The following is a 27,141-nucleotide window of genomic DNA, read 5'->3' as shown; positions in this document are numbered from 1 at the left end:
TGCTGCTCGCCTGGCTCTTAATGAAAGACTTTCGGTGTCGAGCTTTTTTTCTCTCTCCTTGGATCGTTCAGTATTTTTGGGATCGCATGTAAGGGGAGACAGAGGATTGTTGCAACACGTTCTCTACGTCATGTAATTCAGTCTTTCTTATGTTATGTCTCAAACTATGAAACTATAACATTCAAATTTTTCTAAGACGTAAAATTAATGTCAGATGAATGCTGACTCTGTCTAACAGAAAACACGGACAGTTTCAATGTTGTGCATGCATTTATTGTAGTAGGCTAATCAAAATAATATTTATCTAATCACCACCCATAGGCTGCTCTTATCTCGTTTTAAATATTTAAATTAAAAATGTAAATACACGAGAAACATTTGATCTTAAAACCGCAAATAAAGTGAGAAACAAAACGGACTGTGTGTGTGTGTGTGTGTGTGTGTGTGTGTGTGTGTGTGTGTGTGTGTGTGTGTGTTTCACAATATCAAATTAAACGAGAAATAACTGATTAAGATGAACAGTTCTGCCGTTTATTATCAAACGACGTGATCGAAAATCCATACTCTAAAAACAATGGTTCTTTTTTCAGCGATGCAATTTTTGGTTCCCCAAATAACCTTACAGTAAACAGTTCTGATGAGTTTTTTTTAAAGTAAAGAACATTTTAATTAGCCTATATCAATGCAGAAACCTTTTCGACTATAAAAAACCTTTTTGTGCAATGGAAATGGAAAGGTTCCATGGATTTTAAAGGTTCTTCATGAATCAATGACAATAAAGAACATTAGAGTGTATAAACTAGATGTAAATTTATTTCTCTAACTTTATTCTCTCTCTCTCTCTCTTTCTCTCTCTCTCTCTCTCTCTCTCTCTCTCTCTCTCTCTCTCTCTCTCTCTCTCAGCTTATAGCCTACTGTCACCTCAGGGGGTGGTGCTTATGATTTTAGTCATGTATCTTATTTCTAATGTTTAAACGTCGTTAAAGTTGTTGTTTTTTTCTCCTCAACACCAGGCCTAAAGATTATTTTCTCAGTGCGTTTTAAATAGGTGAGCCCTCAGTGCCTCTTTGTATAATAGTTGCTATTTATCTGCTTATGACAGGCAGAAAATCCGAGCAGAATAAATGAATGAATACAGGCGATCGTACAGTGGCACGTGACTTGACACCTGCAGTTAGCGAGCCACTTGGTAGTGGGTCATTTCCGGCCTTTTTTTTTGCGTTCTCATGCTTTATATTTAATACAAAATATGACGCAAGGATATAGGCTACATGAGAATTCAGCAGGATAGGAGGTGAGGGTGTACGGCACATAGAATGGCGTCCTTTGATGTTTGGGAAATGTCTTATATTTCGACACTTCGTCTCTAAGCTTTAACTGAAACGCATTGCATTGTTTATTTTGACCAAATAGCTTATTTTGTTCCGACATTGCCAGGGCACAGGAAAAAAAAATCTGTTTTGTAGCCTGAATAGAAATATCTAAAGGCCTAAATCTTATGATGGTTTCCACCAGGATTAGTGGGAAACAGGAAGCAAATTCATGTCATAAAATTCATGTCATCTCTTTTATCATCTTTTCATTATTCGATTGGCCCTTTGGGAATAACTGGAAAAACCACTTGAACCTAGCACATGACCCCTGACCCTTGTGTCAGCTGTGACTGTCCTCAAGAGACTATATGTTGACATCATCTTCAAATATAACACTGAAGAGCTTTAATGAGGTCCACTCTTCTGACTTTTGGATTGCAGACTGGTTAACATTTATATAGTTCTAATAACTAATTTAAATGGATTTCGTGGTGGTCTGACTTTTTTTATTTAGGTTATTTTCAAGACAGATATGTAAGTTGATTCAGTTGTAGAATTTCACTTATAACATATAGCCTAGCACTTTAATAAAGCAGCAAAACAATTCCCCTTCCTTACACACCCTCACCAGTTGCCATTATGCATTGATGTTATTTAAGAGGCTTGTTAAGAGCAAAGGGCACGTGTCTGGTCAGTTCTGAATCAGCTCCACCTTGGTCCACCATAAACAGGTCTCAACCCTTTTCTATTGTCTAAACCGCAGAGGTCAACCAAGACACGCTGTGGTAAACATAGGGGTATAGGGGAGATAAATGTGTGTGTGTGTGTGTGTGTGTGTGTGTGTGTGTGTGTGTGTGTGTGTGTGTGTGTGTGTGTGTGTGTGTGTGTGTGTGATTTGTGTGTGTCTGTGTGTTTTTTTGCTGTCTCCAACATTGATACATCTTCACAAATACATTTATTCCCTAATTTTTTCTTTCATGAAATTTTTTTTTTACTCTACAATCTAAAATGTGTAAATTATTGTCAAGTAGGCTACAAAGAGAGCTTGTTACACCTGTCCTGATGGGTTGAAACATTAATAGAATTGACAAGGACATTTTGAACATTTTAATTTAATAGATATAGGAAACATTATAAGAAAAATACTGTCGCACTTTATTTTACTTTGTAGGCTATACGCGCTCTTACGCGCACGTGAACTCAGTGTACTTATACTACACTTAAGAAATTTAATATAAGGTAACTACATGGGTTAAGGTTGGTTTAGGGGTAGGTTCAGGGTTAGTATACATTACGGGGTTATTGTATTAACTATTATAAGTAGATTGTATGTACATGGGTAATAGGACAGTAAAGTAAAGTGCTACCAAAAATAAATGTTGGAACAGGCTAATACGCAAACAACTCTAAAGGCAGTTATCCAGGAGATTGTGCTCAGTCTTTCTGTATAGTCATTGGAAATGGCTACAAACCTTACCGTCTGGTCAGGTATAATATTTACAATTTTAACATATAAATGACCAGGTTGAGTGTATTTCAAATTAAACACGATAACCTGCTGAATCATGATATGGCCCATATCATTTAACATATATTTTTTAATCAAAATAAATTATAAAGCAGACGGACATATTTTATTGCCTCCTCTTTTTTTTTGTCTTGTAAATCCTTTATATTTTTACATTCAGATGAGTGGTGCTCATGTATGATTGTGATTTCTCCCCTGTAGCTGATTTCTAATTGTAAACTAATGGTGTTACACCTTACCCCGTGTTACAGCAGTCCAGGGTCTTTCCTACAATATTAACTTGATATCCAAAGACTAATGAGTCTCCTGTTTCTCCACAGGCTTATGCAGATATGAACGATGAGTCCTTGTTATAGGGTTAGATTGCTGGAAATCTAATACAGAGGTTGTTTACTGCTTACTGTAAATGTTTATTGAATAGCATACACGCTGGATCTTCATTCAGTAATAAAACAAAATGAATTATGTTGATATTTCAGACCTCTTGTCTTTTTATTTTCTTTCCTTCTGTTTATTTAACTGAGCCAATTCCGCCATAATTGTAATGTATATAATCAGGTGGGAAGGATTTTCATTATACAACAATATTTCAAAGTTTTTCGTATCTCTTTTAAACTAATATTTCTCGGATAAAGCTGAAAAAAAAGTCTCACCGTTAAGTCAAAATAGTTCATGCACAATATGGCTACCCATAATTTGTGCCTAACTAGTTCAACGTATTAATTTAACGACTGCCTGCGATACATTTTAATAGATTTTAAAAAGAAAATTCTGAAAATGTTAATATTTTTAATCTGTTTAGCTCATCTGTAAAGACTTTGCGATCCACAAACACTAACTGTAACAGGATGGGATTTTTTACGTTTTGAAATAGGCCTATATGCTACATGAAAAGTATTAGAATATTGAACTTCCGACATTGATTTAAAGTATTCCAAGAAAGAGCAGGCCTATCATAAAATATAGCTCACATTAAGCCTACAATCTATAACCGCACGATTTCACCTTGATCACAGAACACACGACATATCATTGCTGATTTGTATTTATCTGAGGTTTGACGCTTAATGAACGATTAATTTACAGGACTCCCAACTCTTCAAAGTGTTTAGTGATTCTTCTGGAGCCGTGGAGGGAAACCCCATTCAAATTCAATTTTACTTAAAGATTAAAGCTTGTGAAAATTGGCAAAGAGAAATCCATTTTAACTTTAAAGATGTGTGAATCATACATTTTACAGCGCAATGTAATTTAACCAGTGTTTTACATTAGGTGCATTTCTCATCAGGTGTCAAGGTGTTTAAATGTGTATTCCAGCTCAGTCATCATTTTAAAACTATATATTTTTTTGCTTATAACATCAATTTTTACTTTATATGTTATATATTTTGATACTCTTTTAAGTCATACTACAACTTAAAAATATGATTCACATTATCTCAGTAAATAGAAACAATAATTGACAGAAAGTCTGCCAATCAAGAAAATCCCATTGACAAAAATAGATGAAAATAGTTGATCTCCTTCCCAAATCTTACAAACACAAACACATCACCTTAAACGCATTAAGCTGACTCATTCTCAGCCCAAATGTTGTTTTTCATGTTGTGTGATTTCTGCATCAATAAGGGAGGTGACTCATTGCTCGTTATTTTCCACACTTTATTATGTGCTGTCCAAGGTGCTGACAGGAGAGCCAGAACTCAGCCGTCAAGCTGCTTACAAAATAGCCTGTGGCAACTACATGTGAAGCTGTGGTTGACGTCCACATCCTTTTTAAAGTTCATTTCTATACCGAAATGTTTTTTTCAATGTCAACAACCATTCAGACTATTTTAATGCAGTACAGTATTCTCATTTTGTCCATACATCACACAATCAGACAAATTTAGCAATAATTAGCCTACATGTGTTAAACACCATACATGTTAAACAATTTTCTGTAAATTAAATGAAACGGGTCCATTTTGTAAATATAAGGCCTTATTTATAAAGTGTTGCGTAGAAACCGTCCTACGAACATGCGCACAAAAAACGTGCGTTCGCCTTTCTTTCAGATGTGAAATTTATAAATCACAAATGATCTTGAAATTGTGCGCAGTTGAATGGCTTCAGATCTCCGCCTTGTAAACTCCTACTAATGGCGTTTAATGTCATTAACATATAAAAGAGCTCCAGTCAACGTCCAAATCCTTTACTTGAGAACGGCGAGCGGCAAGAATCGCTCAGATTCCTAAATAACTGCAGAACTCCGCCTCTCTGCCACAAAGAAAAGTGCGTACGTCTGCTTAGACCCTGACGTGCTGCTAAGCACTTTTTTCACGTCAAAGATATCAATACGAAAGTTGGCATAGACTTTAGCTTATGCACACTCTCAAATAAATGAGGCTCTCCTCCCCATGAGCCTCAAATAAATGAGGCTCTCCTCCCCATCTTAAACATGAAAGTTCCTTTTATGTAAGACAAGGAAGCATTAAAGAAGGGCAGATCACAGATATTGACATTTGTTTCAATAATGCCCAATCTCATTGTAAACATTTGACACATTAAGGCACATTATTCTCTTCCAGTGTGTACAAAACTAATAAGATTGTCCAACACATTTTTTAATGTCAAAGAATTAACTGGGTGAACAGCCCAAATGTGTTCCCATCCACATACCCATCCGGTATTACTTATTGTTTGAAGACTGAACGGTTTTAAGACACCCAGTGAAATCAATTAGTGCACATTTTGAAATCCATCCCTCACGTCTGCTTATTTAATGTTCACAGCGAACCATCTGGAAGAGATGCTGGACGCTGGATTCCTGAGGTGATGTGATTGACCATTTGAGTCGAACGTAGCTGGATGGCCTCAGCTTCTCCGGAAGCTGATGACAATGAAGGGAATTTTGGACAGGAGCCTGGTTAGAGAGAGAGAGAGAGAGAGAGAGAGAGAGAGAGAGAGAGAGAGAGAGAGAGAGAGAGAGAGAGAGAGAGAGAGAGAGAGAGAGAGAGAGAGAGAGAGAGAACAAAAGAAGATAAATATCACATGGCTTACTGTTATGATACATAAATAAAAGAAAACACATTGTAATGGACAACAATGTGCACAATCAAAACTCAAGTGAAGATTAGTGAAGATTACCACAGTTAGTCAGTGCCATTCATTATAAAAACGATATGAAAATGAACATTAGAAATAGATGCAAAGATATGGAGTTGCATGGTCAGAAGGGATGAATAAAGCCTCTGACGTTGTTTTCTACATTTCTGAAAGGAAAATAACATTGTAAAAATAATCCTGTGTGCCAACTGCCAAAACTGAAGTTTGAGGTCTTTAACGTCTCTCCACTCTTAACTTGAAAATATCTGATCGACTGAAATGCAAATGACAACCATTCTTTTGTATTTTCTGCATTACTTCGCTTCACTAGCTGGTTTCCTAATCTTGTTGTCTAATAAACCTGGCATTGTGTACTACAACGATTGTTGGCTCTTTGATGAATGCTTTGTTTTTCTTCTGCAAGTTTTTTTTTGGATAAAGGTGTCTGCTAAATGCATAAATGTAATGTAAATGTCTATGGTCAACCAGTCTAGCTACTACGAAAAGGGTGAACTGAAACACAATGCAATGCAATGCAATGCAAACACACAACCTTCAACCATTTTTAATGGCTTTTGTTTTTCACCACAAGTAGATGAAAGAGGATTAATGGGTTTGTAACACTCCTAAAATTCAAAGGTTGCAGATTTTGAAAAGGTTGGAATCCATATTGGTGGCTTTTCCAATTGTTCATTTTAATGAGAGCAATCAAGCATCTAAATTACAGTGTGGTAATACATTTTTTCTTTGTGTGTGTATATGTGTAATTCTACAATTTTCAGCATGTTCACACAGCTTAGTCAAAGGATGGCATTTCAAGATCATTTGAAGTATTTTATTTTGCTTCAAATAATGCGGTGAAACCAATTTGGTTATCTAGAGAAGGGTAATGCATACAACTTCCCTACACTTTTACATTCATTGACCGTATTTGTTTACAATTCCTCATTCTTCATTTGCTTCTAAAAGTGGTGCGAATCTTTTCTATACCCCGTCACCCTCAGAATTTGTGTACGATTTGTACCAACGCCATTACCAGTTTTCCCAAATTATATGTAGAGAGGTTTATGGACAATTTAATCCCTGCAGGAGTCTTGGCAAGACCCTTTTCTCTGTCAATTTTCACCCTCTGCTTCATTCAAGCCCCCCTCTCTCTTCCTGCGCCTCTACAATGTGCGGTTTCTTTCTGTCTCTTTTTTTTATATTCCTGCATATCTTTTTTCCCCTCTAGCCCCCCCCCCCCCGTCCCAAAACCCTCAGACAGCATGCAGCTTATGCAAATCCCTGGCCTTTTATTCTCAGTTCTCGTCTTCAGCCTTGAATGAGACTTCAAGAAAACACACACTCACTCAACTCTCACTTGTTCTCATCAACACACTCCACTGTAATGAGAACAGAGCCCTTCATGACATTCTATGTTGATTATAGTAGACACATAATATTAAAAAGTTCCTAATATCTTCGCAACTGAGCAAAGGCCTAATAAACTAAGAGTGGAACATGTATTCACATTGTAGAACCAAAGGCCAGGGATCATTTTTACCAATAGCCTCAGATATTTGTCGTAGATGAGAAGTTGAGATGAGGAAGATTATGGGATGGAAGTAGACTAGACTTTTTAGTGGGGGAATGGGTGGGTGGGGGGGTGGGGGGGTGCTGTTTACCAAAGTCACTGTGCAAGGGGAGGTGGGGGGGCTGATGAATATAAAGTGCTTGCTGCCATTCCCAGGGTCTAGAACACACACACACACATCCAAGTATACTGTGTATATATAAGAGTGTGTGTAAGGAGGGGCGAGCCAACCAGCCTGACTTCCCTCAGACACTTTGACAGGCGGGCCTTTTCACCAGCGCATTGCTGGGCCAGCCAGCTCTTGCTCCCTTAGCAACGGCCCCCTCCAGCCGGCCACCGAAATGACAGGGGTGGGGGACAAGGGCAGATAGGGTGTGGGTTACAAGGGGTGAGCTGGTTCACAGGGGTGGATGAAGAAGTTCCCAGTCTGGCTGGGACTCCTACAGACATTGAACTTGAACTTGAATCTGAAAGCAGTAACGAGGATCACACGTCCTTTCATTTACTCACCTTAATGAACACAAAATCATACTTCTTTTGTCCATACAATGAAAGTCAAAGGGGCCAAATGTTGTTTGTTAACAATGGCAGACATTTTATATTTTGGTGAATCGTTGATTTCAGAGTAATCATAATAGATCCACAAATGACATTTAAACTAATTCTAAAACTTACGTCATTAAACAACATATATTTCCTTTCTATTTACACTTTAAAAGCGATGTTAATTCTCCTCATTAGAATGTAAAGTGGGCAAAAACGCGAAGCAAAGCTACAAAGTGAGGATAATTATATCCCAAGGTCTTTTATAATGGTGGGGTCATGATGGAGGTTTAAGTGTTCCCTGGTCTTCACTCTCCTGTTTTTGAATTCCTATTCCTGGCCTTTACTCTTGCGTCCTCCAGGATACAGGTTATTGACGTTCCCGTGAGTTGCTGCTTTAAGGATTTGCAGAGAAGACCTATAGCTTTGGTCTCATTTTATTGCTTTATTACAAAAAATTTAATTGCCAGATCTTTTCAATGCAACTCTAGTCAGACTATTTCAACCTCATCTTTAGCACTCTTCATCGTTATCAACAAAAGAAAAGTCTGAAAGAACTGCTTTCCTAAGTTTTTTTCAAGGTTATGCTCTCAATACGATACAGAACTTATAATTTGAATGGCATAGAATGAATAATAAGGAACAAAAAGTGAATTTGTTATTTAAACTGATTTGAAGTCACTTGAGGGTACTTTCATATACTTAGATTCAGTCTAAAACCCCAATTAAATGCATAATTCGCATGCAAATAAATCCTGTTATTTACTCACCCTCATGTTGTTCCAAACATGTATGAATTTCTTTTTTCGGTTGAATATACTTTGAAAAGCAATCTTACTTTTTTTGAGGTTTGGAGCAACATGAGGGTGAATGAATGACAATTGTCATTTTATGGTGAACTGTCCCTTTAAGGTACAATGCTCACTTTCATCCATCTGTCAAGCTTAGCAGCAGGTCATGATTAAGGTGCCGTATAGTTCTGTGATCCTAACGTCTCCATTGTCGTTCTGGATTACCTGCGTTTAATAGTTCAGTTTAGATCTACCATTCTGCTGACTGCGGTTCTTTTTGCTGCCTGTTATTCCAGCCAGTGGAATCCCAATCCCAAGCTTTTCATGACCACTCGTCCAAGGACGGGGAGAAAAAGGTGGGGGAAAGAATTTCAAAGCTCCCCTGTAGCTGATACAAAGCTAAGAACAACCCTTTGCAGGATAATCATGTTTATCCCCAGATTAAGACGAGATCGACATCTGAGGTATCCACAAGGGGAAAAAAAGGGGAATTTTCCCGTAAAACACACAATGGTCTTTAACACGAACCCAAGAGATGCTTGGGTCACTTCTCTCCACTGTTCATTTCTCAGTTATGACCATTGATGAAAGTGATTCGTAGTGCTCGTCTACCCTTGTTAAGTGCCTTAATTAACACAATCCATTCTCAACCTGTCCTCGAAAAATGTCTTAGGTTAAAACACATGCCAAAATATATGACTGCTTTTTCTTAGAAAGCACTTGCCATTCCCTCTGCTGTCATATTATATACGTTTCCGAATCTAATGTGGCACAAAGTTTTTTTATCAGAGCAAGAAATGAAATGTCACAGAGCTGGCTTTTAGAAATAAATATGTGAAGCCCTATAGCACTGGACATAAAGATGACATATGATGGGAAGAAAACTGTTAGTATGCCAGACAAATATTCCCAGATAGCCACCTCCCATAGGCCTTCGATATTAACATGCCAGCTGCAGCAACTGCCACATGGGGCCACAGCCTGAGCCAGACAGTAGAAGCCCTCCCCCTCCACATCTATTCTCCACCAAACACGTTTCCTACATATTTTATTGTTCATCATCAGTGTATTTATTAACGTCAAATGTTTATCTCACCCTTTTTTTTTTTCTCCCACCGAGAACAGAAAACCTCAGTTGGTGACGGTGTCCTTGTAGGCTTTGTTTGCATCGCTTTACAGTCATTCAACTGTTCTGCAGAACTTTTTTTTCTATTTTATTTAGCATAAATAATTCCTCCTTTCTTTGCGATTCCCCTTTTGCTTTGCTGTGAAATACTGTCGCTGTCCTATAGTGTAAACTTTCTCTGTGGTTTTCTGTATCACTGCCTCCATTTTACTGGGTAATACATTGTAATGGAGCTTTAATTAATTGCTTGCCCAACTGCTGTGCCCTAGCAGAAGGGGGGAGAGGAACAAACTATACTTCAAATTCAACTCAAATTTTACATGAAAAATGCATTAATATATACTTTCCTGCATATATGCTGGATCCAGACTTTTTTCAAAGCAATGCCATAGAAGAACCATTTTTGTTCCCTAAAGAAGCTTTCAGTGAAAAGCCACTAAAAGAGCCATTTTGTCTTACATTTTTATACTCTAAAAAATTGAATGGTTCCATGGATGTTAAAGGTTCTTCAAGGAACCATAAATGCCAATAAAGAACCTTTATTTTTATGCATTACATCAAATAAATAGATTAAACTGCACATACTAAGATAAAACATGTACAATACAGAATGCTGCCCTTTAGAATACACAGATATGAATTAACTAGCATTGACCTTAAATGATTTAAGCTACAAACCCTTTGCATAACAACTCGATACGCATGCATTGCAAACATACGTCACATCTACTTGCGCACAATCACACATGATTGTGCAAATGATCACGCAATTCCGGGCTGCACAAGCATACAATGGTGCTAACACACTGCACGGATGAGAAATAAAGCCCTCAGCCGTTCCCTGAGGATAGTCTCTTAGGGTGTTGGTGCTAATTTAGGCATCTGGCTCTGTCTGGGCCTGAGCATCTTTCTCAGCTTATTACCCTCCACTGTCTCTAGCACTCCATCCGTACAGACAATGGTGGGAAACAGGGGGGACCGCGGACCCACGTCAAGTACTCGCCGTACAATGCTGCCATTGTAGAAGAGGAGAGGGGTCTGGAATAATAATGTGGGCACTATCAAACTGTTTACCAACACAGATCCTACAGCTGAAGATTTGCTCTTTATTTATCACAAATCATCATTTGTGGTATTGCTATTGATGCTTGAATTTGTGTAAGGAGAGTTTGTGTAAATAAATAAAGTGTCAAATAGATTGACTTTCTTGACTCACAGACACACAAATAAAACACATTTTTCATCATATACACAAATGGCCTTGTGTTAAATTGATTATTGTGCCAGACACCTTGGGAGCCATACCTAAAAATACACATATGCCACATCCATCAAGCACATTAAGCTGGACCGCTACTATAGACAGTAAGCCAAATATGACAAGGAATAGGGGTTTTTTCCCCATTTGAATTAGAATTTCTTGAAATAATTCCATTTGTGCATATATGCATTTGGACTGGAATTGTTTCACAGCAATATGGTGCAATTGTTGCTTACTTGATGCAAAAAGAAAAAAAAACATTTAATTTTTACCCATACGTGTATCCGGACTCAAATATTTGTGTGCTTATTCTGTTTGACTGAAAACACAAAGAACTGGTAAACCACAAAAACAATACACAGTTCAGAGTGTGATTTGCATATTGAAAACTGGAAAAATCTGGTATGGGTTTGGCACCGTGCCAAGCGGCATAATTAACACTTTTCAGCCACTGCTCTGCAGCAGTCACATTATGCTCTAACAAACATCCACTCCCCCTGCTCGACCGCTTATACTCACACAACCAACACCAACACACCAAACGCAAACCTGAACATTTATTCTTGCTTCATATATTCGTAAACACAAATTTGCTGTTAAACCATCTCCAGTTCTGATAGTGTTATTTGCCACCTAGGAAAATGCAATGTTGTTGTGTAACAGTATTGCATTAGCCTCTCTGTTCAAGAGTATAAAATGAGTTCTGTGTCCCTATCTGAGATTTTTAAGCACTGAAGGTGTTTTACATAAAACCCTGAGAGATGCAGAGGAAGGAAACCCTCCCCCTCGCTGCATGATACACCGCCTAATTAGAAATTCCATATTAAAGGTGCAGACTCTCATTTTCCATGCTACTATTTTGTCTAAGGATGAGTTTAAAATATATAGAAATAGAGACTCTTAGCTTTGCATTGTCTTGAAAATCCCCTCCTCCTGCATGTAGATGGAGATAACTATTTCCATATATTTGATAACATCTACTGACACAAATGGGCTGTGTTAAATCTTAAATCTCTAGCTTTGTGTAATCTTAATGTGTTTTTTTGCCTATTACGGGCCCATGATAAACCCTAAAACCTATGGGTATTTCATTTTAAAAAAAGAAATTGTTCTTGTCTGTCACATGCAAAACAGAGAAAGCAAATGCTCCTTCTTAAACATTGCAAAAATAATGTTTGCATCCAGAAATAGACAGATTTTTACACTGCACATTTGAGTGTGTATTCATCCCTGGAAATTTCCAGAATGCATGTAAAACACTATAGTTCTCTGCAAAAAAAACCCAAAAAATAAAAAACCATTTCAGAACGACACAAGCACAACAATAAAATCTAAGTCTTTTTTGTCTTTGCTTTGAAATGCAACAATTTGAATTCAAATTTAATTGAAACATTCAAAACATAGAGCATTGCCACGTGCTGATTCTAAAGCGCCACTGTGCCTTTAATTGGTGGCTCAGTCCTCTCTGCTTGTTCCTATGCAATTATGTTAATATGCAGAGCTTGTCTGGTCTTTTTCATTAACAGAGGCGCTTGCATCATTGTTTCCTTTATTTGTAAGCTCCACGGGCACCTTCCGTACATCAGTGATCTTTTTTACACGTCTTTTTTGATGGGCTATTCTGCCAAGCCTCCTCTTTTTAGGATAAAATGTCAGTCTTTTTTTTTTTTTCATTTATGGACAACGAGGTCTTTTAGGCACACAGGGTTTCCACGCTCAGTAAGTATGCAAAAACGGTTTTCTGTTATTACGAGGAGGATTCAATGGCTTTAAATATTCAGCAGATGACGCATCATTTGTCTCATCTTCGCATATCAATACATTTCAATGCATTTTTGATGTTTGCATTTTATTCATCTGTGTTGTTTTGGTTAAAGCACAAAAGCAAAGCAAATCAGTCTTCCTAGAGCAGATATGTTTCAGAATGCCTGTGTTCCACCTACTTTCATAATTTTCTGCAATAAACACACCAGCACAGCTCTGCGTATCACCAGCAATCCATTATGACGCAACCATTCACCTTTGTGAGGAACATTTCAGTGTCTTCCATCCATTTCAATGACATAACATGTAGCTCTCTGTAACCAAGCGGCCTACGTAAATTTCCGTTCACCACGTAACATCCTAGTGAACCGAGAGAGCAATGTGATGTTTTGCACCTCTCACTTTCTGACTAGCTAATGATACAAATTGTGGCTATTTTGCGAAGCACCAAATATCATTAAAAAACATGGCACAGTGTGAGAGTCGGTAGACCTCTTCTCCAACATTAAAGTCGGGCAGGGCAGCGTACATGCTTTTTATAATGTGGTGAGGGGCACTTGGCACCTTTGTGCCAGCAATTTAGTGTATCATTAAGCAGCAGAAACAAAAGTGCTCTTCAGTCCAGGTCGACTCGGTTGCATTGTTCAAGAGGATGCAGTATGTCAATTAACTTAGCTCTCGATGGAGTTCAAGCAGCTCTCTTTTTCTTTGGTTTCATCTGAAAATATGGTCACCTGGTCATTTTTTGTGTCATCGTTGAGCTGGCATGGCTCAGGATTTAGTTGCACGAATTTGTCCTTTGCAAACGCATAACACAACCTCCAGTCAATTAATGGGGTGAGTGCGTGAATTAATAGCTACACTAACATGTATACAGAAGCACGACGGCTTCATTTGCATTCAAAACTCGCTACATATCAGCAAGAGTGTGTGCATATAGATAACGGGGCTAATTAGTCAGGAAAGATGAGAGTGTGATAGTCTTTTTAAGGAAAATGATTTGGGTGACGCAGGGCCTAATCTTACGCTCAGAACAACCACGAAACACATTCAATCTTTTTTAGAGACAAATTCGTGTAAGCATTTGCCCCATTCGTTTGCTTAACATTTCAAGTTCCCTTGCAATACAACCGGTCGAGCTAAAATCAATCGCGATAACGCGGCAGCTAGTCTGATATAGGCAACAATGCAGCTTACCTCATGCCAACACAGCCATTTTAGGAAGCAGCAGCCACAGTTTCTCCATCAAGATGGCTTCCTGAAAGCACACCCCTCATTCAGACTTGCAGTCTTCCAGCATCTGGTGGTCCGTGGCAACTGGCAGCCTCTTTGTCTCCATTGGCACTTGGGATGTAGGCTCTCACTCCTTTCTTTTTTCTCTCTTTTCTCTGGGGGCACAGATGGCACTAAATGCTTCCGTTGAAGAAGAAGGGAGGGGAGCTGGTTGAAGAAGGATGAGGGTTGACTATTATTTTTCTTTTCTTTCATTTGGACAATTGCACCATTTTTTCCCTCTCGCTCTTTTGCTCCAAAAAGGCAGTGTAAATGGCTGGCAAGGGGAAACAAGAAAATAAAGGACAAAAAGCCCCTTTTTAGCACTGCCAAAGCAGATGTCATGACTACTACTATATATCATTTCTTTGGATTATATAAGCGGTAACATTTCTTGTTGCTGTCATGCTAAGCAACTTCACCAGGGACAGACAATCCCCTGTTAGTAATGTTAATAGTTGTGCATTAGCACTACATGAATCGTGCAAAGGCACGCACGTCCGGCTTTTGTGTTATCATTGCTGTGCGATTGCCAATGCTGGTCACTGTGAAGGTATACTGAATCAGCCCACATCAATTACTGTCCACCCATAATTTCATTGAATAACCCTTATTCAATTGTGCTAGGTAACCAGTTTAGCTGGAAAAGATCATTGTTAATGAATGATGACAGAATTTCTTTGCTCACATTAATTTTACATAAAGTAATATGCGATGTGATAGTGGCCCATACATTCTTATCATTATCGAGATGGAGACAGACATATAATTTCCTCTCTCTGATCATTCATCGCACTGAAGCCTTTGGCCTAATGTCCTGCAGTCATACTAACCATGTATTCTCAGCCATGTTAAAACACATCGCGATTTAGATTTATTTTCGTTCTTTTTTTCACACGGGTCATGCCTTTGAGGGATTTGTCTTGAGATAATTATGCGCTTTGTGTTTTTTTCCTGTTATGATTAACAGCTATAGCGAGCCCTTTCCTTATTCATTTTCTAATATGTGTGTGTGAACTGCACAGCGTCTGCCCGAAACGATTTGAAAAGCCCAAGTAAACATATGCCATACAGCAACATTAATATATAGAATAATTTAGAGAGTCTTTTGGATTATGACATGCACTTTTACTAGAAATTATTGGTGGCTAGCACAAATTTGAAACTGATATTATTGTCTTTAAAGGCTAAATATCTATAACTGACATTTATATTTGCAATTTGTCAAAGAATGCCTGAGGATCGTTGGGGCTTTTGATGAGTGTACATTTGAGAGGGAAAAACTCACGTATGCATAAATATAGGACATAAATATGCAGATATGTAGAAAGAGAGATAAATAGATATAGATTTTCTGATGAAAGATTAATGTAATGCATGTAGTGTCTTGGACTTGATTAAGGATTACTATTTGCATTTGGCTCCTTTCAAGTGCATGCATTCATTAGCATATACTTTATGATGTACTTTGTGTTTGAATCAGATTAACTATAGACTAATTGTTCTAATTACAATGTTGCATTGTAATACGCTTTGATTGCACTTACCAGATGGGGTTTTTCCCTTAGCTCCAGTCCTCTGGTCTCTCACAAAGACACTGCAGTTTGAGAGGCTACAGTAAGTTGGAGTAATAAAAGAAATTAAGATGAAACAATAATCAGAATATTTTATTTTCTACATACAAACACACATACTTTTTTATTCATTAATTAATATATTAACAAACAAATAAATGCTAGACTTGAATTTGAAATTTGACCTAAGGCCTAATTTGCACCTTAAATCACACTTGGCATGTGAAACAAATTTTTCTGGGCAAATATAGAGAATGTAAATCTGCCTAGTCAGCTCATTTTTTTTGCTCTCTCTAATTTCTTTGTGAGTTCTTACCATTTTACAATTTTTTCTCTTAAGATGTGATTATGAAGATCTTTTTTCAGTTTTTTTTTCATTCAGTTTAATTGGCACTCTGATAGTGTTTACACATCCTATTTTATAGCCTTAGAAACCTTTCAGTCTGTTTCTGAAAATAAAAATTTGCAATCTTGTGTATTTAGTATTATCATTAGAGCAGTGAAACAAGGACTTTCAGGGCAGGAAATTTACTAAGTCTAAACCAGGTAAAAAATTCCTACATTTTAAGTACACACACCATTGGATTTAAAAAAATAATAATAATAATTTTATATTGCCAGGATATTCATTTAGTTGGTAGGCTAGTTAAGTAGGCTAGTTTGTTGTTACACATATTTTACTCAGACTTTTTTTTATTTAATGATAAAGTATGTTTAATGTAGGCTATGGTATACTAAAGAGCATCGTAACACACACACAGACAGTGTGTGTGTGTGTGTGTGTGTGTGTGTGTGTGTGTGTGTGTGTGTGTGTGTGTGTGTGTGTGTGTGTGTGTGTGTGTGTGTGTGTGTGTGTGTGTGTGTTGGTTGCTCTGCGTGACGCGATCTCCAAAAGCGCTTACACTTCTTATGATTTTGAACTCTAAACATTTTCAACTAACATTTTGTTTAGTCTTTTTTTACAGTGGCGTGGAAGTGCTTTCTCACGATTACGTCTTATCATAAAAAAGGACATAGAAAAATCCATTCTGCATTATTTTCTTAACGTGTAGGCCTACAACCAGATTAATATGGCCAATCATAATGAAGCTGCTTCAGCATGATGTCATTGCTTAAGAGTTGTTTTGAGGGTCAATTACGTCACGTTCATTTTTTTTGTTATCCAGATCGAAGTTGTTCAAGGCTGCAATAAAATTCAATTAATACAAAAATGACTTGAATGGCCTACGCCTCTTTTACAATTAACACGTTTTTCATAAATATATATAAAAAAATGAAAAAAGATAGAAATTCTTTCGTCTGAAATCCTTCAGGGCATTTTTTAAATAAATAAATACAAATGTTTCAGAATTTCCCTAAAACAGTCAGTGTGACCAACACGCAGGAAGCCATTTTGAACAAGATTTGTTTAAAAAGATCATCTTAGGATGAGTCTGACATCCTTATTTGTCATAATGAGAGAAGAGATTTACAACCAATCATTTGAGCGCTAATGTATCCTCGATTAGTAACAGACTAATTGTAAAATTCACATGGAGTCCCTTTTTCTAGATCAAACCAAGAGTGAGATCCAATGCACGCACATTATTATAACGTGCATTATTATAGGCCTCATTTGCGCGTGTCAGATCCAGAACAAAAGCAGGCGTAATAACAGCTATGAGTTTTACCTGGTTTAGGTAATGAAATCGGGTGTTTTGAAGCAAGAAGCAGTTTGGGAATGGGAACTAGGAAGTTTATAAACTTATTCGGCGTAAAGTTAACAATTTCACAACACTACTGACAAAAGTTTTTCATTTGCATGAAATTTTAAATACAAAACAGTCCTACAAATTAGTTGCTAGATTGTGATGTATGGCCTAAGTAAATAACTGCTGTTCATTAGGCTTTATTTAATTTCGTATAGCTTTTAGCTAAATAGGCTATTTGTCAATTAAACACCACCTTTGCCAACAAAACCAATCTTGATTGGTCAAATGATAACTTTAAGAAACAATTATGTAGTAAAATAAGCAATAATAATTAATATTTAAAAAATAAATAATAGTGTAAATGTAGTCATTTTATATAGTGTCAATCACGTTAAATCGTTTTATTTTTTAAAACAAAGGCACTACGTTTACGAAATTATCTGAAATTGAAATAGTGAATGTGTTCACGCGTCCAAAGGCGTTATGACAATAATAAAGGCTGAAACATTATTTGTGATCGTATTCCTTTACATTGCAGTGATTTAAAGTGCCTGTATGATTCACACAGAGGGGCCTTGCTTACCTCATGCAGTTTCCCTGCAATATTGCTTCAACTTGTCCACATGCAGTTAAGGAGGACGTTTCTACTTTCGGTTATCTAGCTTTATGAAGGAAGATAAACACTCATACAGCTAGATAACCAAAGACAGCAACTACCTCCTGTCAACACTTTTTAAATGCGGACAATCTCATAAAGTTGACCTGATAAATGAAAACAGGGTTAATGAACGCAGCGCAATAAAATAAATTACACTCAAATTCCATTTAATTGACTCTTTTTATAGACCTGTAAATACTGTTAACAAGTCAAGTGTTGAAAGGACTTATGAGGTTCTGAATGTGGATTATGTGGTGAAGACATAATCCACATCCACAAGTTGCGGTTTCTGTCTGGATGCGTTTCAAATTGAGCCTTTGGAGTTATTGTCAGGGTTTCCATTCATCAAACCGATTTAAACAGGATTTTGTCCCTGCCTTCCGGCCAGTAATAATCTTTTAAAATGACGATTATTAGGTCTAACCATTTCTTTTGGCTCGTTAGGCCCCAACAATCACACCACATGTCTACATCATGCATTTATGCCGTGCATTATAATTCAGAAAGTGCAAAAGGTAAGGCCTTTTCGCAATTTGATTTCAGTCTAAACCCAAATAGTTTATAAAGTTAATATTATATTTTATTTAACAAGAACGTATTAAAAGCATATCTCAGTGGTTCAGTTAATCATGAAGCTGTTCAAACGTGTCTCCTGAACCCACGTTTCCCCTCACGTAAATGTGACGTCATACAGTTAAATCTATTGCTTATTAAAATTGTTGTTGTTTCTATATAGGCTTATGCAAATTGTCATGTTTTTTTAAACAAGTATGCATGCTGCATTGTATTGAAAGACGTTTATATAAGTGTGCATCATAAATGTAGCCTCCAAAACACACGCAACTAATTTCAAGATCAAGTTATTAAAGGGCTAAAGAACTAAAAATGTTCCAGATATTCTAGATGCACCTGCTGAGTACACAAAGTCCAGACAGTGTTCAGAGGGCCACATGCACTTACCACTGAACATGGCCTTGTCTGTCACATGGGGTCAGTTATAAGCAATTCATGTCAAATGTTAGGATTATACAAATATATATCCATGCATTTTTACAAATATGCATTTAAAGTCAACTTATGGACTACTGTCTATAAGAGTTCTAATTTATTGTGACCAAAAAACAGTGATTCAAGCTGTACTATGAGTCCATTCATTTTAAAAATGCACAAAGAGTAAGCAGAAATAATTGAGATAATTCAAAAATCTTACTTTAAACAATTGACGTACAAAATCCTTTCTGTCAGAAAGTAAGCTATGAGTGGCCGTGGTCGGGGACAAATAGAGGTTCCCGTGCGTCTTGCGTTAAAGAACATGACGCTGAAATCTCTGAGCAGCGCAGACGCATCTAGTCAGAAGCCAAACTCTTCCGTCCATCTCTTCAGTGATGCGTTTTCCGTTCAAAACTCGCAGTCCTTAAGTAATCAGCCATCGAATGTTACGTCTCAGCCATCCAGGGATTGGAACGGGCAGTTTAATTTCCAAGATGGGGAATTCCACCCTTGAAAAGCATGCTTACAGTGTTCATGCATGGACGTGAGAGGAGATGCAAGGTTTACTTTATGCAACCTTGCACGCGATGTTCTCATTCGCTCTGTGGATCTGATGTTCTCTCTCTCCGGCTTGAGAGAGTCTAGTTTCTGACTAAATGCATCCTCCTCTGGCAGTTCTCTCCTGCAGTGACGTCACTCCAGCAGCAGGCAGCCGAGCTACCAATCACACGCGCGTGCTCCTTTTCTCCCACTCTCTCTCCCTTTTGCGCGCGCGCTTTCCCTGGTTTACTAAGTGCGCGCGCGTCAGAGTGTCGCCTATAGGTTCCAGAGTTCCTATAGTAACCTAACCTAAAATGAATTAAGTCATGCATATAGTTTCAGCACTCCCCTGCAATATTTGCCTTTTAAACTGAGTTAGAGGTTTGTGAATTTTAAGTGATGAAACTTTGTAAAAGTAGGCTATATTTATCCTTTCAAATTTGCGCATATTTAGCCTACATGGTAACTCACGTACATCTTTCTGTGACTGCAATCTTACTCTGTTATCATGTGTCTGATTGCTATGTTTCCAAATAAGCTGCCCGAACCGATGACAAAATCCTTGTGTGCAAACACACTTGTCCAATAAAGCTGATATTGGGTCTAAAAAGAAAATGCAAGAGTATAAGTGCAACGATGCTTTAAAAATAAATCTGATAACCATTTAGGTTGTAGAGAAATATATTAATAAGGTGGATTATGGTAATGAGGGACACTTTTTGCAATTGTGACTTGTGTGCCATATTTGCATATACGAACCCAAAACAATATGCTATCAAAATCTTATGCCATTATGAAATCCTCAGTATGCTCCTTTATTAAATCATGAGAATTATTTCAGATACTGTACTCAAAATGTCAATGGTACATATTAGTGATTCTTGTGGCGTAAATCGTATGAGAATGTGTGGAATTTCTAATGTGGAAGAGTTATCGCTGAAATCGAATACGCTGTTTTGAGTTAGAAATAGTATAATTTTTACGAAGCAAACTTGCAAAAACACTCCTGGTTAAATGCGCGTACACATGTTTGGTTAGTTAATTTAGTAGATCTAGAGTGTTTGCTGTCTTTATCAGTTTGTCTAAAAAACTAGCCTGTTCACACGTGGAATGTAAAATACAACCATATAGCCTAACACAGAAGTAATATACTATTTAAAATAATGTATTATAAATATGTCAGATGGCAGCAACAACAATAACTAATGAAGTAAACTTGAAGTCAATAAATAGCTAAATAACTTGATAAAAGATTCAAAAACGATTTAAACTTTGGAACATGGAATGTCTTTAAAACTGTTATTTAACTTCTATAATCTGCGCATGGTAAGACCATGGAATATGTGTTTTCAAAAGCATGAGTTAAGCAAATTGTAATGATAAAAGCACTTCATAACAGAAATAAGCAGTTCTTACCAGTCATGGGGTCATCATGGTCAAGGATCAATTTGTCTAGTCCAAGGTTTTGAATCCTGATCTTAAAGCAAAAAATATTGCTGCATAAGCCAAACAATTTAACAAAAATTGGCTTACATGTGTGGCATTTAACTTTCTGAAACATCCTGGGACGACAAAGATCACTTCAATATTCTAAAAACATTTTAACAATATTCTTGCAACTTTAGATGTACAAATAAATCACTAATAGCCTATAATTTGATAACAGTTTAGAATATTGTTTTATTTATAACGCATTTACATCCTTAACATTGTCTAAATCCTAGGCTGTCACTGACCTTTGAATGGTCTTCATTAGAGGTAGGCTACTTACTGTTTGATGTTTTTTATGACCACAATTATGGCATAGGGAGCGCGCGTGCGGAAAATTCAGTTGGAAATTGGTCATAATAACTGTTTCTTGATATCCACTGCATCTGTTTGCTCTTATTGACCCACTGTATGCTCTTTTAAAAATAGGTTTTACATATTTGAAATACTCTCATTCCTTTTCTCTTAATCATTTGTTTTAATTAGGCCTCATCTTCTGTATGACATTCTAAGCATTATAATTATTATTATTAGCTATTATTATTAATATTATTATTATTGAAAGTTCTTAAGGGTCTGGCGCTTATAGTTTCGTTTTGTTTTTTTCTAAAGGAGTTCAAAAGCAATCTTCACTTTACTATTTATTAGAATTACTTTATAATACGAATACGCGTGCACAATTACCTGAATGTGCGTTGATAATTAGGCCTACTCAGTATATGTGAAAAATGCATGCGTCCATTTGTAGGGCTTAAGTGAGAATGTCCATTCTGATAGCGGATAAAATGAATGATGTTATTTTCTTGACCCCGCCACACGTTATGAAGGGCGTTTAAGTGAAGAGTCCACTCTGTTCATTCACAAAGGTCACTTGGGTTAAATGTCTTGAATGTCCTGTGGCTGTGAGTGTCTCTGTTGTCGTGGTGTCTCGTGCACTGCTGCATCTGAGTGTCACGCAGAGCGTCGCTTGACATTATACAGCACTTTACTATGTTGATTTGAATCTGCAGAGAACTAAACGGGAGTTTAACCAGACAATGATTCTTTAGTAGGCTAACATCAGAAGAGCGCATTTCTATCTCGAGGTTCTTGGCTAAAGGGAATAAAAAATAAGTCCTCATCTCTGAGATAGTTAATGACCTTAGCCGTGGTTACATTTTAAACCACAGTCACCATGTTGATAATATATAGGCTAGAAAGACTTTTGTGGTAGGCTGCTTGTGATATCGTTATTAATTTCATTATTGCTGTAGCTTATTGCTTATTAACACGTGATAAGTGGACACTAATGTAAAGTGTTGCAGGCTTTTTATAATCCTGTAGCCTAAAGTTTCACCAACGCGTAATGAAGGACATGTAACGTGTGCAAACTACAGCTTTGACAACAGCGACCCTTAGCGGTGTGTCTTCTCATCTTCAAGCGAGCATTCAGGAGCTATATGGCCAAATTAAATTTCGGTCTAAATAAATAAAAATAGGAAACGCTTTTAAAGATTTCATAAAGTTGCGTGAGTTGTTTGTAAAAATCCTCATTTTCAATGTTTTGTAAATTATATTTGACCTTGTAGATATTTATGCTGCGGCATTGAATTGTCACTATGTAGTGGTTTAACATTGTTTTCCATTTTAACGACAGCGATAACCAGCCACCCTTGATAACACAAATACAAAAATTGGAAAATTTGTATCTCATTTCGACTAAAACGATACAAGCCTTTTGAAATGAGAATTTGTTTATAAAATGTTAGGCTACCTGTTTGTTTAATACAATCTAATCTTAAATTTGGTTAGAGGCTACAGCTTGTCTATTGCTGGATTTGAATGTTAATATTTTTTTGTTTACATTGCAGCCTAATGTCAAATGATGTTTATTTAGAATCCAGTCATCACTAATTGTGCACTCATTTAGACAATTTGTTAATACAGAGGCTATTTAATGTTTACAACATTTTTAATAAATCTACAGAATAAATAAATAAAGCAAAAAAGAAAAATTCGAACGGATTTGTCTACTTTTGTCAACGATTTTGCCATTGAAGGTCGTTTTTTTACACATTTGTAATCTGTTTCATTGTCATTAATTTTTGCCTGTTTACTCGTGCGTGGTCAATATTCCTCTACTGTATGTGGTTACAGATTTACATGTGCACATTTATGACAAAATATAGAAAATCCAACCTCTGAGGACATTCTGAAGATGATCGTTGACCATTCAAAAACCAAAGCATGTAAAATAAATTTGGCTACCTGGATAGTTAGCCTGTCAACAATCATAAAAAATACACAGGTCTCAATAGTCTCATAGGTAACGTATTTTCCAATTGATCAAATAGGCTTTTTTTGTCTGTAATGACTTGTCGTGTTGCTCTTTTGATAAAACTGATTTGATTCCTCATAATATCACAGAATAGAATAAGTCTATAAAAGCACCACACATATTATAGCTACGCAGACTTTTAAATCGAAATAATTCTATTCTGTTTTCGAACACTATTTTAAGATCAACTTTCCCATGGAAAAAACGTCAAAGTGAGTGAAATTCAGACATACCACATACAGCGGTCTAGATCAGAAAAGCTTGAAGTGTGGGCTTATACCGCCACCTTGTGGTAATAGATGCATATCGGATGGACGCAGCACCATCATCTTGTTATTCACCTGTTTTATAATACATCTAAAGCAAAAACCTCTTTAACACTTCACTTGTTGATAGGCCTAAATAAGTGCTCTAATTGAGCAATAGAAGTAGCCTAACAGTTAGTGAACTGTACACGTTGTAAAATAACGACCCCGGCAGGACTCGAACCTGCAATCTTCTGATTCGAAGTCAGACGCCTTATCCATTAGGCCACGAGGCCGGTAAAAAAAACAATGCTGGTCACGTGTTACATTCCAAATCACAGAACATATTCACCTTGTTTTTCAGGTAAGAGCGGCTTCCAGTGTCATTCGTTTGCAGTTATTTTTAGCTGCACAAAACAGCTCGTTATGCAGCCTGATTGCAAATTGATATTTCTTACCATATTATTTTAAGTAGTGACTTATAAACATGCGGGTTTGTAGCGTAAACACTTTACTGTTTACTGAACTTTGATATATTCTTCTCGTCATTTCCCTATAGCGACTAATACATCTAAAGTTTCTAACATTCATAGAAAACATCATACTTCCGTGTTGAAAAAAATGTGTTTCGACACCGACAGAGGTCTTACATTTATTTTTTTAATCAAGCATCACTTCTACCGATGGACCAGCGGAGGGCGCACACAGACAAAAGATCACTTGCTTTCAAAACAGCGTTTGAGTCGTCAAATGAGTCTTTTGTCTCAAATTCAGGTGAATGTACTACAAACCAACTTGGCTATTAATGGTTAAAAGCAGACAGTAAACATGAGTCAATACGCTTTTAGTTATCGCGCATATAGTCACCCCGTACAAAGGATACAGATAATATGCATTGGTATTGAGTGATTTACACATCTCTGCTGACGGCGTTACGTTTTACGCCACTCACAGATGTATTCAACACATTTAAGATATGTAATTACATAAACGTTCAGTATATTCTTTTGTATAGGCTCTAGCATTTGGATAAAACTACGCGGGCCAGTGGCGCAATGGATAACGCGTCTGACTACGGATCAGAAGATTCTAGGTTCGACTCCTGGCTGGCTCGTTCAACTTTTCCTAATTCACTTACAAGCGCGATGTGTTTAGAGTCTTGCTTCTTCGTTATGATCTTTTATTTTTCATTTCAAATGAAATCAGGTCTGATTAAAGATGTTTTTATTTCACTATTTATGAAAAAAAACTGTTACTTTACATTTTTAAATTTTTTCCATGAGTGTCAGAAACCTGCAACAGTTCCCTAAAACATGCCACCTGTAAATCGTGGTTATTCTTGGTTATGACAGCCAACCACGTTCCCGGCTGCAACCAAGATTCGTGTGCTATGGCCAATCACGGCTCGTATCGCTACCATGATTCAGCCTAGTAACCAGAGCCGTTAAATATGACTTCCTAAAGGGAGAGAAAGATGGCATAGGCCCCAGAGAAGACCGGGTCTGTTTGAGAGAATTGGTAGTGGTAAAGAAAGAGGAAACTGTGTTGAAGTTAATACACTGAAGGACAGATACACAAATAGGCCTACACATCGAAAGCCTATGTTTCAAAGCCATCGAAAGCCTATTTTCATGAGGTTGAGATTACAGAAGTGAGAGTACACATCTGCAGTTAGGTCAATACCTATTTGGACATTTGTCATGATTTCTGTTATTTTGACTCTGTACTCCTGTACATAATTTGAAATTAAATGAGAACAAAAATGAAATGAGTTTAAAAATTACTGAGCTTATTGGAGTGGAATACCTTTACTAGCAATCTGGTAAAGTTCTGCAGGACTACAAGTTGGCCATTGAAGTGTCTGAGACCACTGAGGTTGGTATAGAAGTGGATGAAGGTTATGTTGAACTTGAGGAGTTTCAGGAAATCACTGTCCCCACCTTTGACACAGAACGGACACCTGCTGCCCCTTCACAAGCACCAGTGTCCGCAGCATCATCTCCAACCCCTCCTGTCACCAGCTCCATGTCATCACTGTCTGTGGTCCCTCCATCACCATTGACATTTCCTGTCACCAGCTCCATGTCATCACTGTCTGTGGTCCCTCCATCACCAGTGACATCTGTCACCAGCTCAATGTCATCACTGTCTGTGGTCCCTCCATCACCACTGACATCTCCTGTCACCAGCTCCATGTCATCACTCTCTGTGGTCCCTCCATCACCACTGACATCTCCTGTCACCAGCTCCATGTCATCACTGTCTGTGGTCCCTCCATCACCACTGACATCTCCTGTCACCAGCTCCATGTCATCACTGTCTGTGGTCCCTCCATCACCACTGACATCTCCTGTCACCAGCTCCATGTCATCACTGTCTGTGGTCCCTCCATCACCAGTGACATCTCCTGTCTCCAGCTCCATGTCATCACTGTCTGTGGTCCCTCCATCACCAGTGACATCTCCTGTCACCAGCTCCATGTCATCACTGTCTGTGGTTCCTCCATCACCAGTGACATCTCCTGTCACCAGCTCCATGTCATCACTGTCTGTGGTTCCTCCATCACTAGTGACATCTCCTGTCACCAGCTCCATGTTATGACTCTCTGTGGTCCCTCCATCACCAGTGACATCTCCTGTTACCAGGTCCATGTTATCACTCTCTGTGGTCCCTCCATCACCAGTGACATCTCCTGTCACCAGCTCCATGTCATCACTGTCTGTGGTCCCTCCATCACCACTGACATCTCCTGTCAACAGCTCAATGTCATCCCTGTCTGTGGTCTCTCCATCACCAGTTGCATCTCCTGTCACCAGCTCCATGTCATCACTGTCTGTGGTCCCTCCATCACCAGTGACATCTGTCACCAGCTCCATGTCATCACTGTCTGTGGTCCCTCCATCACCACTGACATCTCCTGTGACCAGCTCCATGTCATCATTGTCTGTGGTCCCTCCTTCACCACTGACATCTCCTGTCACCAGCTCCATGTTATCACTCTCTGTGATCCCTCCATCACCACTGACATCTTCTGTGACCAGCTCCATGTCATCACTGTCTGTGGTCCCTCCTTCACCAGTGACATCTCCTGTCACCAGCTCAATGTTATCACTCTCTGTGGTCCCTCCATCACCAGTGACATCTCCTGTGACCAGCTCCATGTCATCACTGTCTGTGGTCCCTCCTTCACCAGTGACATCTCCTGTCACCAGCTCCATGTCATCACTGTCTGTGGTCCCTCCATCACCACTGACATCTCCTGTCACCAGCTCCATGTAATCACTGTCTGTTGTCCCTCCATCACCACTGACATCTCCTGTGTCCAGCTCCATGTCATCATTGTCTGTGGTCCCTCCTTCACCAGTGACATCTCCTGTCAC

The 27,141-nt window shown here is 37.9% G+C and overlaps 1 long non-coding RNA gene and 2 other non-coding genes across 3 annotated transcripts; 1 reads left to right on the top strand and 2 right to left on the bottom strand.

The window, feature by feature from the left end:
* Window positions 1–4,486: 4,486 nt before the first annotated feature.
* Window positions 4,487–19,813, bottom strand: LOC143737020 (uncharacterized). The gene is made up of 5 exons (XR_013203608.1): window positions 19,392–19,813; window positions 18,107–18,285; window positions 15,806–15,870; window positions 14,184–14,535; window positions 4,487–5,746 (listed from the first exon to the last, which is right to left on the bottom strand). It is a non-coding gene; the product is annotated as an uncharacterized LOC143737020 (long non-coding RNA).
* Window positions 19,814–23,984: 4,171 nt separating this feature from the next.
* trnar-ucg (transfer RNA arginine (anticodon UCG)) lies at window positions 23,985–24,057 on the bottom strand. The gene has a single exon. It is a non-coding gene; the product is annotated as a tRNA-Arg (tRNA).
* Window positions 24,058–24,802: 745 nt separating this feature from the next.
* Window positions 24,803–24,875, top strand: trnar-acg (transfer RNA arginine (anticodon ACG)). The gene has a single exon. It is a non-coding gene; the product is annotated as a tRNA-Arg (tRNA).
* Window positions 24,876–27,141: the final 2,266 nt, after the last annotated feature.

The sequence above is a fragment of the Siphateles boraxobius genome, unplaced genomic scaffold (assembly GCF_051911475.1).
Source record: "Siphateles boraxobius isolate OS27281-9 unplaced genomic scaffold, OSU_SipBor_1 130, whole genome shotgun sequence".
NCBI classification, from domain to species: domain Eukaryota; kingdom Metazoa; phylum Chordata; class Actinopteri; order Cypriniformes; family Leuciscidae; genus Siphateles; species Siphateles boraxobius.
This window is presented reverse-complemented; position numbering and strand designations above follow the sequence as displayed.